This window comes from Anguilla anguilla, chromosome 7 (assembly GCF_013347855.1).
Source record: "Anguilla anguilla isolate fAngAng1 chromosome 7, fAngAng1.pri, whole genome shotgun sequence".
Lineage (NCBI taxonomy): Eukaryota > Metazoa > Chordata > Actinopteri > Anguilliformes > Anguillidae > Anguilla > Anguilla anguilla.
The window spans coordinates 2128620-2142493 of record NC_049207.1 but is presented as its reverse complement, the minus strand read 5'-3'; the positions used below and the strand labels follow the sequence as shown (position 1 = coordinate 2142493).

General features: G+C 43.6%; 1 protein-coding gene across 1 annotated transcript in view; it reads right to left on the bottom strand.

The window, feature by feature from the left end:
* Nucleotides 1-3459, bottom strand: part of LOC118231088 (potassium voltage-gated channel subfamily A member 1-like) — a 32675-nt gene extending 29216 nt beyond the window's left edge. The window contains exons 1-3 of the transcript XR_004766001.1: nt 3199-3459; nt 2363-2432; nt 229-392 (exon numbers count right to left, since the gene is read on the bottom strand). The gene's annotated coding sequence lies outside the window, so the exon portion shown is untranslated. The remainder of the gene's footprint in view (nt 1-228; nt 393-2362; nt 2433-3198) is intronic.
* Between the last annotated feature and the right edge of the window lie 10415 nt (nt 3460-13874).

The following is a 13874-nucleotide window of genomic DNA, read 5'->3' as shown; positions in this document are numbered from 1 at the left end:
ATGCTATAAGCTATGCTATGCTATGGTAAGTTATATGCTATAAGCTATGCTATGCTATATGATATATGCTATGCGCTATGCTATATGCTATGTTACGCTATGCTTGATGAAATCTCATTCACATCATAAGGCTAATGTGGAACTTTGTCGGTGCTGTAAACAGACGCGACCGCGACCGCATTTCACCTGCGTGTGAGGTGTGATGTGTGAGGAATTTAAAATACGCACCTGAGAGCAGGTGTGTGACAGTGAGGTACAGGTGCCCCCGAGTGCTCTCACAGCCAGGCAGAGGATGGGGCGGGACTTCGAGGGGTGGGGGGGGGGGGGGGGTATCCAGTTGAGTCTGTTCGCACACCGCCCTAGTTTCCGCGCCCCCCCCAGGGGGGTCAGAGCTGAAAAGCAGAGCAGAGCGCTGAATGAGGGGTGATGGAGCAGACGCTGCACTGAGAGTAAAGCCTCTTTCTCTGTGCCAAACAGAGTGTGAAACGGCATCTCTGCACTCCATTCAGCACACCTACTCTTCACATGGAGAGTCTTCCTCCAGTGAAACATGGCCAGAGGATGAGCAGAGCTGCCTTCTCTAATCACATGCCTGTTATGGTAGGAATGATAGTCAAATACTACAGAGTTAAGATTAGTTCTTTATTCTGCTGCTACAGATGCAAGCATATATACTTTTTTTTTTCTTTTGCTTTGAAAGGTGTTTTTCAACTAGGTGTAAAAAAATTCTATATAGATTTGGAATATACATAATTGTTTTTGGACATGCTAAGCATTTAAAAATCAGCTTTAAATGGACAGCTGGCTCAAATGGAAGCCCTGCTCTTGCATTGGCATGCACAGACACACACACACACACACGTACATGGAACCAAGCTTGCAAGTTCACAGGGCAAAACAACTGGTGAGATGTGCAATGTGCTGTTGCACTGTCATTAAGATGCTACGACCTTTGACCTTAGCAGGAAGAGTGTTGATTACTTACAATGTACACTACCAGCAAGATTAAAATATCCAAGAATTCTGGTAGACATATACGGAGGCACAACTGTAATCCTCCCAAGCAATCGAGCTTGTGTCCTTTTGTGTATGGAGATAAAGTCAGTAGAATGCACGCTTTGATTAAAAAAATTTCAAATTCAAAAAACTAAAAAAAAAAAAAATTTATTTTGAGAAATTAGGCTGAGCCGGATACTAAAGAAAATATGTTTTTAAGCATATAAATATACCATTTAAGCTGGGACATTTTTATGCTGCCACAGTACAGCATTTTAAAAAAAGTTTTGCAATAAAAATGTGAGAATTTAAATATCATAGTCTTATTTTAAGATGATAGTAAGCCAAGACAGATGAGAGCACTTTTGAGCTCTTACAAGACTAAAGCTGCTTGAGGTAAAAGGGGCAGGTAGACAGGTACATCAGGCAGGTGTACAGAGAAGTCTATGAGGCCTGAAGTTCTGAGCTGAATCTTTTCCCCGTAGGCATGTGTGGTGGCACAGAGGGTAGGAGAAGGGTATGAGAGAGTGTGTGTTTTTTTGGGGGGGGCATCTGGCTGCACACGCTACAGTAGACGGGTGGGAATGAGCGTGTCGGCCACGTCCATCTTTAAGATGCAGTGCTGCTTATCGATTCGCCTTCTGACGCCTGGCAACACTGTTGTGACTACCGTAGAGGAACCCCCTCACAACCACACTGACAACACGCTTAGGAACGATGTGATTGGCTGGAGGGATTTTCCCTTTTCTTTTCTTTTTTGTTTCACCCGCAGGAGTTGTGCGATGGTGGAAAGGTGGGGGGAGAAGGGTGTTCCCAGCCAGCTTATAGTGTGAACAAAGTGTGCTTACCGGCTTCTGGCAGGACTGTAATCACATTCAAAATGTGAGATAAAACACGTTTTTCCAGGCCATCTCATTTCAAGCATTTTCAGTTCCATGAAGTGGACAACTTCTTCTTTTTTAAAATCGGTGGTTCTCAAACTCGGTCCTGGGGGACCCCACTGTATATGCTGGTTTTCATTCCAACCTCAACTGCAATCCCAGAATTTTAAGAAGCTGCTATTTTTTTCTTAATTATGTGCTTTTCATGTTTTAGAGCCCGGGTCCTGAGTCTTATCCAGAAAGGTCCAGTGTGGGAGCACACACCTTATTTTACTGATGAAGGTGCTTAGAGCAGGGAGGTTGATTAGTAGAATCAGGTGTGTGCACCCACACTGGCCGTGTCTTAATTAAGTGAACCACTGAGTTAAATGAAACAAAAGTGGGGAAAATACAGTCAACAGTGCCTCCAGTGGCCAAATGTGATTTTACATCTACTGGTGTTCTTGGATATTTTAGGTGTATATCTCTATAAAATGCACATTTACCTCATTTTCTAATTGACATCCGTGACTGCTCCATCTGAAAAAGTGATATTTTCACAAGACTTCCACAAGGCTGTGAACAAGAAAAGCAAAACCCAACAAGTGTACAATTCATTAAAGCAAGCAAAGTGACATGCAAAAAAAAAAAAAAAAACATTGCCAAGCTTATCTTCAGCCATGGGTCAACAGTCCATGCATAACACACTATATAAACCAGATATCCCACATTATCCTATAGTATAGAATACCTTCATTATCACTTTCAAAATGTATTTACATTATTCCTTAAGTATCATATAAACACACACAGATTGTTTTCCCTCACTAGCTATGACACAATGAGTTCCACGCGCATTTTGACAGACAAGTGACTTTTTTTTTTTTGGTTGGCAGAGGTTAGGAGGTCTGTCCACATTAATGCCTTTGCCATACAGCAGAGATTATCTGGGTCAGGCTCGTCTGTCAGTCCCTCCCATACTAAGACTACATCATTAGGAAATCATGCCACAGGAGTTAGAGCTGAAGAACTGCATTTCACAGTCCTGAGATGCTAAACTTGGCCACTAGAGGGCCACAGAGAGCTAGTAAAATGCATCCCTGGGCTGCTCTGTATGAAGAACCACACTGCGGTGGTTGCCTCTGACTTATAAATTCCTTATAATACATTATGATGCATTTCTGCGAAAAAATCATCCCCGCTGTGCAATACATAGCATGCAACCATTTAAACACAGCCCCCAGTGTTCAAGAGAGAAGTGCAGGCGACCATTTAAACACAGCCCCCAGTGTTAAAGAGAGAAGCGCACGCGATTCGTGCCGGGATATCAATCGGGACTCACCTTGCAGACAGGTCCAGCACACGAGGGTTCAGCACGAGTTCAGATGATGTGCAGGACGATGCAATGCTGACCTAAGAACATATTTTCACTTATCATCACCTCTGGAGACAAAAAAATAAAGAAAAGATGAGAAGAGGTTTCCCAGAGAGCTGCACTAAAGTAGAGCCATTTAATCTCAGTTTCAGATTCAGCTGCTCTCAGCAACGAGAGGAGTGTCCTGAGTGTTCTGCTGCAATCACCTTTACCTTCAGAGCCAGCACGTTACTGCCACCTAGTGTGCGATCACGGTACTACAGCAGTAGGCAAAATGGTGCATAGCCCGGAGTCTGTTGTCTTTGGGACATCTGGAAAAATACAGATCTCATGCACCGCCAGAGATTTTTCTCTGGCTGTGTATGAAAGATGAATGTTCTCATTTGAATAGCATTCTGTGGCTGAGGTGCTGTGTTTTTGAACAGGCACTGATTTCCAAGAGCTGCAATCATCTCTCAATGCAATCATGGAAAACACACGGCAAAAAGTATTTAAACTATATAAAGATATGATCTGATTTTTGTTTCAGCACAGCACTACAACACCTGATTTAACTAACAGTCTAATCACAGTCTTCAATCAAGACCTTGATAAGTAGAATCAGGTGTGCATGCAGGGCTATAACAAAAACCTGCACCCACACCAGCTGTTTTCAGATTGGACACCCCAGGCATAGCACCACAGCGTGTCACTGTAAACCCCCATGAGTGTGTGAATTTAACGGGGGTGGCAAGCGTACGCTGGACCAGAGGGGGGACTCTTCCTGTTCCTCTTTCTTCAAACGTCTTCAGTTCAGCTGGAGATCAGTAAGAGGATCGCATGCCCGGATGATAGGAAAGGAAACGGTTTCCCACAATGCACTCTGCCACTTCAGACTGCCCATGCGGAGCTGGCCAAGGTGTCAAAGGTCAGATGAGGTTTTGTCTGGCGTCCCCTTTATTATGAATTTTACACATTCCTCCATAATGTACCATACATCCCCTCCTGTAACAATGCAAGAATATTCTACCTGAAACATATTTTATGGGCTATCTTGCCCTTAGTTAAATCGATGTCAATTTTCATCCCAGTGAGTTCAGTCCAAAAATATTAAACATTGTCTACGGGCTGCATGCTAACTGTGCTTCCTCTGTGAGTGTCTGTAGGCGGAAGCAACGTTAGCTTTGCTAATTAGCGACGGAAATAAGTGTGAGCATTGATTAGCTGCTGTGCAGCGTGGCTTGAAGCACGACTTTGCTGTGCTTTCACAAAAAAGCTTCACACTTAAAGTACAGCGCTGTCCCTTTAAGCCATCATTTCTTGGGTAAAACATTTGACTTTGTATTTCCACAGAGAACACTGGCCTCTTTTTGGGCCTTTATTCATTGATTTAGAATGAGGAGGATGGGGTTTTGGGTTCTTTTAGCAAAAAAAAAAGGGCATTGCAGTTTCACTCGCTGACTGAAGGACGGCTCATTTGGGGGAGTAGCTGGCGATGTAAATGCAGTGTGTTTCTTTCATAACACAGGCAGTTTTACCTCTGTCTCTGCTGAAGGTGGCCCAAGGTTACCCGCCCTGGCGGATGCATCCGCGCCGCAGGGCTGTGCTGACGCGTGGCTTGCAGGTGGTGCTGTAAGCCAGAGTGGGGCGCTGCTGGAGCCCTGCTAAAGGAGGGGAGTGCGTGTGAGTGCAGCGGGCGGCAGCCGCCCTCTCCCGCCAAACAGACCTGGCCCCGTCGCTCTGTGCCCTTCACAACCTGGCGGCACAGCGGGGAGCTCCGAAATCCGCCGCGTCTGCTGGATCGGCCTGCCCCCAGCCACAGCCGCCGGCCCCACCCCCCAGCCCCAGCCCCTGGCCCCCCACACACACACACTGCTTTCCGATGCTACTGCTCAAATAAAATCATTTTTATGAACTTAAAGAAATATTTAAATTTCACCCTCACCAAAGATTTTTTTTTTCTTGGCCATTTCTCAAAGCCGCAGTGGACTGTCCCTTAAAGTGCGCACTTAAACAGGAAGTGTGTGTGTGTGTGTGTGTGTGTGTGCGTGTGAGTGAATGAGTGTGTGTGTGCGTGTGAGTGAGTGTGTGTGTGTGTGTTTGCGTGTGAGTAAGTGAGGTAATTAATCAGCGTGCTTATGAACTCGACAGTATTCCTGTCCAGAGCTCACAGACAATAGTACAATGCTTAACACTAATTAACCCAACGCCAACACAGGGAAGGAACTAAAGACTGGGAAACTGGCGCCCTCTAGCAAGGGCCAGCCGGAACTGCAACACTTTGTAGCATATTCGACAAACGAGGTCCAGAGCGCAAGACTTTCCACCCGTTTCACTGCACGCCAGTTAATAAATTTAGTTTTGCACAATATGCAACTAACTGTTTGTGCAGAGCCAAAGGGAAAAAATAGGCCACACTCCAAACCTTAAAGAGTGAGAACTGGAGTTATGGTTCATCATCTGTCAACAACAAATTTTAGGTTAGCCACAAGTGCCGCATCAAAGCACTGCTAATGCCTTCTATCCTGAATTACGGTATCCAGGCCTGGGGCCAGTTGGATTTTGATTCAGTCGCTTCTGAAAATAAACTGAAATTCAATTAATGAGTTGAAAAATGCCCATAGTGTTCTGCTCGGACAGTTCGATTAACTGAATATCGATGAATTGTCCTAAATCTCTCTTTCTTCCTCCATAGGCCTCGGTTCTTGGCAGGAATTTCAAATCATTTCCTAGAACGATAGAACTGAATCAGCCGAGCCAACCAAATACGCATTTGGCAGGCAAAGCTTGGAAGAAGAAAAAAGTTAAAGAAAACACATATGCTCAAATTAATTTTAAGAATGCAAGAAAACATGTGTGCCGCAACCTTGTTTAATATTAGCTTAATTGGAATGGCAAATCATTTTTTAAGAGTTGTAGAGGGAGGTGAAAAGTAATCTCTTTTTGCACTGCAGTTTTCACCCCAGACCCTTTCGCCAGGCAGTGGCTCTGTGGTAATGTGCTGTGGAAATGTGCTGTGGTAATGTGCTGTGGAAATGTGCTGTGGTAATGTGCTGTGGAAATGTGCTGTGGTAATGTGCTGTGGAAATGTGCTGTGGTAATGTGCTGTGGAAATGTGCTGTGGTAATGTGCTGTGGAAATGTGCTGTGGTAATGTGCTGTGGAAATGTGCTGTGGAAATGTGCTGTGGTAATGTGCTGTGGAAATGTGCTGTGGAAATGTGCTGTGGTAATGTGCTGTGGAAATGTGCTGTGGAAATGTGCTGTGGTAATGTGCTGTGGTAATGTGCTGTGGTAATGTGCTGTGGAAATGTGCTGTGGAAATGTGCTGTGGAAATGTGCTGTGGAAATGTGCTGTGGTAATGTGCTGTGGTAATGTGCTGTGGAAATGTGCTGTGGTAATGTGCTGTGGAAATGTGCTGTGGAAATGTGCTGTGAAACCGTGTCCACGGCTACGCCACGCCCATTTAAATCCGGCCTGTTAGCGTCCATTAAAAATACATGGATCCATTATTTAAATGGGAGCTTTGAAAAGGCACTGCAGATCGAAATATAGAGTACCGACACACATCTAGCCGTGCTTTCAGAAAGTATTTGCCCTGGTTGAACCTTTTTTCTTTTGTTTAAAATTCAGATTAAATTCAACATGATTTTTTTATTTAACAAATATATTTTTAAAAATATCTTTAAAAAAAAAAACTTAGATTTCTCATTTACAAAAATATGCAGCCCAATGCTTCATGCACATGCAGCACCGCTCTGATTACTCTTGGGTATGTCTGCATGATCTTTGTGTAATTTTTGTACCTTTTTAAAAAAATTTTTATAAATAATATTTTCCCATTCCTCGGTGCAGATTTGCTCCAACACAAGCTCGTGTGGGTGGCAGGGCCCGGGGGTTGAGAGCGTCCTGAAGGCGCTGCACACGCTCCTCGGGCGACAGCCCAGTTGCCAGGTAATTACACCGCGCTGCTCTAAAACACAATCCCATGATTCAATGCAGCGCAGGTAATGGAGGCCTAATGCAATTCAGACCCGAAATGGAGGGCGCTGGCGGGCACGGATCGGCCTCGCCCCAGACCCGGCCCGGCTGGGACAGCCCGGCGCTGAACTCTCGCGTTCGTTCAGCGGACAAACTGTTCCATCGATCTGGCCTGATGCCAGCAAAGCAGAGAATGTCTGTCAAACAAAGAGGCTGCTTCAGGTCCATACGACCGCAGGCCTGCTTGTGCACAAGATGGGTGTTCGGCGCTAGCCTGCAGCAGCTATGAGAAACGTTGTGCGCGTCAATGTAGGACGTGCACAGGGATTTATTACAGAGGCAACAACCTCCCCGGGCTTCCATGACCTGCATTGTTTAAGGAAGAGATAAACGACTTTGCCGAAGCAGAAGTCTGACGAGGTACAGCCCCCGTTTCTGCAGCAGGTTGAGTGTTCCAAGCCGCCCTGTGGACTGGGGCGGGGGGGGCGGGGGGGTATCGTCTGGCCGAAGCCCGCCTCTGTGAGGGACCAATCGAATCGCACTTCCGTTCCGCTTCACATCGCAGCCAAAGAGCATAAAATCACCTCGTTACAGCAGGCGTCTGACAAGGTGTCCGGCGTTAAATATCTCCCCCACGCTGTGCGGCCGTATGGATCCGCCCTCTGGCAGCCCGTCGCAGTGCTGAGTCAGCGCGCTGCTGTGGGTAGGGGCACAAATCACACATCCATCTGGATCTCCTTAAAAGCAAATCCAGGCCTGTTCTCTCTCTCTCTCTCTCCCTCTCTCCTGTATTAGTGACTCTGCAACGTCAAAACTAATTATTTAGATGTTTTTTTTTAAATTATATGATAACATCTTGCTTTTTAGAGTCTTGTGAAGGTGAATAAACAGGAAGCTGCGGACCATGCTGTCCTTGCTGTAAGAGAACTCCATGTACTCCATGATTGCACAATTTATGTAATGTATTCCAGGATGAAATCCCACAAGTGCAGTCATTAGCATTCTCAAGTACGTGTGTTGAATAAATGACCCTGAATAAGGGAATTTGCAAAGCAAATACTCAGTATAAGGTACAAAACGAGACGCTCTCCTTTAAAATGAGACAATTAAACAAAAATGTTTGTCACGTCCGAATTGGCTGCTAATTGATCAACTGCATAATTAGGCACAGAATTCTGAAACAAGTCTTCTCAGTGACTGCTAAGAGCAGTAGTTAAAACGGTGTTGCTCTCCAATTATTTCATTCGTTTTTATAACTTGTTTCTATTCCATACTTTCCTTCATTTGGAATGAAAAAGCATATCTGTGAGACCTGCCCCATTTGCCACTGTGTGTTCTGTCAGTCATGAATGTATAAATGTTATTAACTGTAGTGCTTTTCGATCAGAGCTTCGTCTGATTTTAAGAGCATGGAAGGAAAAAAAACCTTGACAACCGTGAGAGGTATGTATAAAAAATGGCGGGTGCGCACTGCAGTTGAGCAGAGAGGGAAAAAAACATAACATTCTGCTGTTGCTATGAAACACATTCATGAGCTCTGTGGAACTGCACGACTGCTGAAGGAAAGGACATCCATCAAAGCCGTGTGCGCGCCTCTCAAATGCTTCCCCTCTCCCACCCGAATCGAGTCATTCCCCCCTTTCTTATCCACGGCGGAGCGGGAAGGGGCACGGCTGTGCTCACGCGCGCGCAGTTAAACGGGAGAATTGCGTGGGATGGGTGGGATTCCTGCTCTTTCTCTGCGGAGAGTAGCCCCTGGGGTTCTAGACAGACAGTGGTTGAGCGGGGAAAAGGAGGCCCAGTTTCGGCAGATGATGGTGGGACGGGGATGGGAGGAGGCCCAGTTTTGGCAGATGATGGTGGGACGGGGAGAAGAGGAGGCCTGGTTTTGGCAGATAATGTTGGGACGGGGAGAAGAGGAGGCCCGGTTTCGGCAGATGATGGTGGGACAGGGAGAAGAGGAGGCCTGGTTTCGGCAGATGATGGTGGGACGGGGAGAAGAGGAGGCCTGGTTTCGGCAGATGATGGTGGGACAGGGAGAAGAGGAGGCCCGGTTTTGGCAGATGATGGTGGGACGGGGAGAAGAGGAGGCCTGGTTTTGGCAGACGATGGTGGGACGGGGAGAAGAGAAGGCCTGGTTTTGGCAGATGATGGTGGGACGGGGAGAAGAGGAGGCCTGGTTTTGGCAGACGATGGTGGGACAGGGAGAAGAGGAGGCCTGGTTTTGGCAGATGATGGTGGGACGGGGAGAAGAGGAGGCCTGGCTTTGGCAGATGATGGTGGGACGGGGAGAAGAGGAGGCCCGGTTTTGGCAGATGATGGTGGGACGGGGAGAAGAGGAGGCCTGGTTTTGGCAGATGATGGTGGGACGGGGAGAAGAGGAGGCCCGGTTTCGGCAAACAGGGTCGGAATGCGGCAGCGGTGCCGCCGGGGGCTGATTACACAACCGGCACGTGGGCGGGAAAAGTGGAGCTCAGAGCGGAGCGGAGCATACCAAGTGTCTGGGGGGGGGGGGGGGTCTGGGGTCCCTCCACTGTGACCTTGGGGGTGGGGCTGCCTGGGGGCTGAGTGGGAGGGAAGGGTGGTAGAAGGGAGGGGAGGAGGGAGGAGGGTGGTAGAGGGGGAGCGGGGAGGGGGGGTAAGAGGGGGGGGGTGGTAGAGAACAGGGGAGGAGGGAGGGGGTATGGTGGGGGGGGGGGGGGGGCTGCAGTTTTCAATTTTCACAGGTTTCCCTGATCCCACTCATGATGCAATTCTCTGAAACATGAGTCTAACTCATGCGAGCTGATGTGAATCATTATAAAATAATGTATCCACAGAATTAAAATATAACTCAGGACTGGTATAATTTAATAGTCTTTTACTACCTCTTTACCAAGGGTGTGAATAATTCTAAATGTGCAATCGTCACGTAAAGGTATGGTCAAATCAGCTTAAAGATCAGACAGAAAATTTAGGCTAACACTTTCAAATTCAGAAACCATATTATTTACATACATGTATCAGTCTAATTAATTTCAGATATTCACATGAAGCTGAAATATCTCTTTACTTGGTAGAATGTCTATGATATAAACATAATGCTTTAAAGTGTAAAGGAAAAATAGACAGGGATCAGGTCATTAAAAATTGCTTTAATCAGATGCTATATTGTATATGACAAAATCATGAGTAAAAAAAAAAACAGGGGAAACTCTTGCATAGATCATAGACTACGCCTTTGCCGACATACGACAAACCTTACAATGTACCAGAGTCCCAAATAAAAAAATGAAATAAAATAAACAAATACAAAATAATATTAACAGTTTAAGGTACACAGAAACAATCAGTACTATTATCCCAGAAACAGAAAGGTCAGATGAAAGCCTGGCATTCAGTGTAACTGTCACATGGTTCATCCTCAGCACATTTGAGCTGGTGTTACTTTTTATCCTGGACTAACACCGCATTGTTTTTCTGACTGGCAACAGAAAAAACAGAAAAAGAAAGCAGTCGCTTTGTGTTATTCAAAGGTACCGAGAAATCACACTGCAGGCGTACTGCATCTGTCTTGAGCTGTGGCCAGTGTCTTTCACCAACAAGTATTCTGCGGTTATGTTTCTGGTTTAATTTGTATCTTAAATGTTACTGTAAGTGAAAATGCACCATATTGAGTACAGTTAAAAACACAACAGATTGTAATATGTATTTATATTTCATAATAATAATAATAATAATAATAATAATAATAATAATATAGAATGTAGATGAATGTCAGGGCTAGACAATCACTGATGGTCTTTGAATTTTCTGATGGCTAATCATCATGCAGTTTTCAAAAAGCCATGCAGTTCCTTAATGAACAGACTCAAAGATAAATCCTTGAAATAAGAGTATGCCCAACAAGAACCAATGAAGCCGATACAAAAAAGCAAAAATCCATTTAGATAACGGTGTCTATGCTTTTTAAAAAAATCTTATACACACCATTCAATAGATATGATTTTGCTGCAATATGCCAGCGTTTTTATATCACAAAAGCGGAATGAAAGCTTATGATGTATCAAATATTGGAATGCCTACGGTTTGATTATCTGCAGTTCCTGTGTCATTCACACAAATTCACATATATTAAGTTACAAAGAAACTGAAAATATTAAATCTGTAAATAGCGTCATTGTGGATATTTATAATTTTGTAGTGTGCACTTAGCATACTACAGTAAAACTTTAAAAAATTTTGATTTGGTCAAATAATCATACATTTGTTGAAAATAATCTACTAAAATTTTGGTCAGTTTGCATGTACTTGCACCCATGATACTCAAGACTATTTGAAAGAATCCTTGGAATTTATGTCCTTATTTCTCTCATTCAAAACCAAAAGAAAATCATCATTTGAAATGGCATTGAAATACAACAGAAAACATAATTACCATTTTGTTTTGGCTTAAACCTGTTCTTACCGACTGCACTTGTTCTTGGACCTGATTCAACATGGGAAAATGTATTTCCTATTTCTTGATAAATTGCAAAATAGGAAAGCCAAAGAATACTCAGAAGGACATAAGTATGGAGTATGTATTTCAATTTCCATTTTTTTAAAGTCAAGAGATGTAAATTGTAAACTAGTTTACAATCTAGGGCCTATTATTTTTCTGTATATTCTACATTATATGCAAAAAGATATATATATATATATATATATATAATAGGTGACAATAAAATGTTCTCTTTATCCAGTGTTTATCTATAAACTGTGCTTTACTGCTCACAGTGTTTTTCTATAAGCTGTGCTTTACTGTTCACATTGTATTTCCTTCTGCCAATCATAGTTTATCATATTACAAATGTCAAGTGTTTGAAGCTTTGTGAAAATACATTCTCCGTTAGCTAACCTTGGTCCCTCAGTAGGTTGTTTAACAAAAGGCCTCTTTCATTTCGACCAGCCATACCAAACAAATCAATAAACGGCACTACAAAAGACCAGGAGTCACACAGTCCCATTGTGCACAGAGATAACCTTCGCTTAATTGTACACCTCATAGGGTTTGACCTTGTTTAGTAAAAAAAAAAAAAAAAAAAAAAAACACATCCGGATTTACCATTCAGGATTTACTTCAAATACTTGATTTGCGTAGCACCATATAAATATACAGTACTTCATATGAGGAATACAGTGACTTACAGGGCTGAGCTGTTGCCTTGAATGAAACCAATTGCAAGGAAGGCTGAAACTCACAAAGCCTTTATTGAGGAGACTGCGAAGGCGGCCATTTTCTTAATGCCTTCTGAATGCGTCCAACCAAGCTCTTTCCCTGGGAAAAATGTACAGATAATTGTTGAAGGGAGGTTATAATAATAAACGTAAAAAAAACAACATAAACCGTCAACATAAAGTAATAACTAAAATGAAAATTAGAGGTGGTATGGTCACAGCGCATTGTTATACAATGCCCCAATAATGTGCAAACTCAATGAGCAGCTTTTCCATGCTTTATAAACCTTCATTACAGGCATCAAAAACAACACAGTGCTTTACCAAAGAGTATGACTGGTTCAGAGTTCTCCTCCACTGCAATACAACAGACAGGGGATACTGAGAGCATTTTCTTCCAAAATTAAATAAGAAAATAAAAAATAATAGTATGGCTTTCATGTCTTGGTTAAGAATGCATGTCTTTGTGTATCCTGCAATTGCTCACTGGTGAAATGGGAAACTCTCAATGGGACAAAAACATATTCCCTGTAGTTATTCATATGCAAACACCCTGCAAAAACCCTGCATCCAAGTGCCTCTATCAGGTTACACACACACGCATGCATGCACATACACACAGAGACACTCACGCATGCACACACACACGCACACAGGTACACGTACACACACACACACACACACACCAAGTCCAGGTAGTGCAGTTAGTCAGGTTTTTGTCCTCACTGATTTGCCAATAATTCAAGTCAATTCAGCACAATTGATGTGTAGTCCACCATAGTTAAAAATGTCAATGTCATAGCATCATGTAACTCATTGCTAAATATATCCCAAATCAACAAAGGCACACAAGAGAGTTCTGCCTTAGTTCATTTGCAGAGCATTGATTATTTTCACTTTGATCAAATAAACTTGTGTTTCCTAGACTAAGCACGAGGATTTCTTAATGACTCTTATTTACTCCCACAGTAGTAGTACAGTTCTTTTGTTTCCCTTGGCAAGTAAGATAATAAAAGATGTTTCTATCACTTGCATACGCACTCACATTTTTGCAGGTGTACATGCAAACAAATAAAAGCATATTAATTTTCAAAAATAATTTTCTCGGAATCTAGAAAATTTCTTCAAAAATGTCACCACAACATCCCCTCCCAGGTTTGAAAGCCAGTAATTCCCAAAAGGCAGGAAAACGACATGGAAAACGAGCAAGGTCCTGAACCCAGCCCTGTTCTCTCGGGCATTTCTCTCAGCGCTCAAACACTTTCTCAAATAAATAAAGCCTTTTTAAAAAAAAAAACAAAAGAAACAATAACTTGTAGAAAATCAGAAGCCATGGCTGCAGAAGAAGTGTGCTGCTGGGACGAAGGGAACCGTGGACTGCAGCTGAGTGAGGACGAGCCGTGTGTCGTAAGTAACGGAAATCTCCTGCCTTCATAACATCGGCCATTTTAGAAACGTCCAGTGCAGTGGCAGCCGATGAACTGC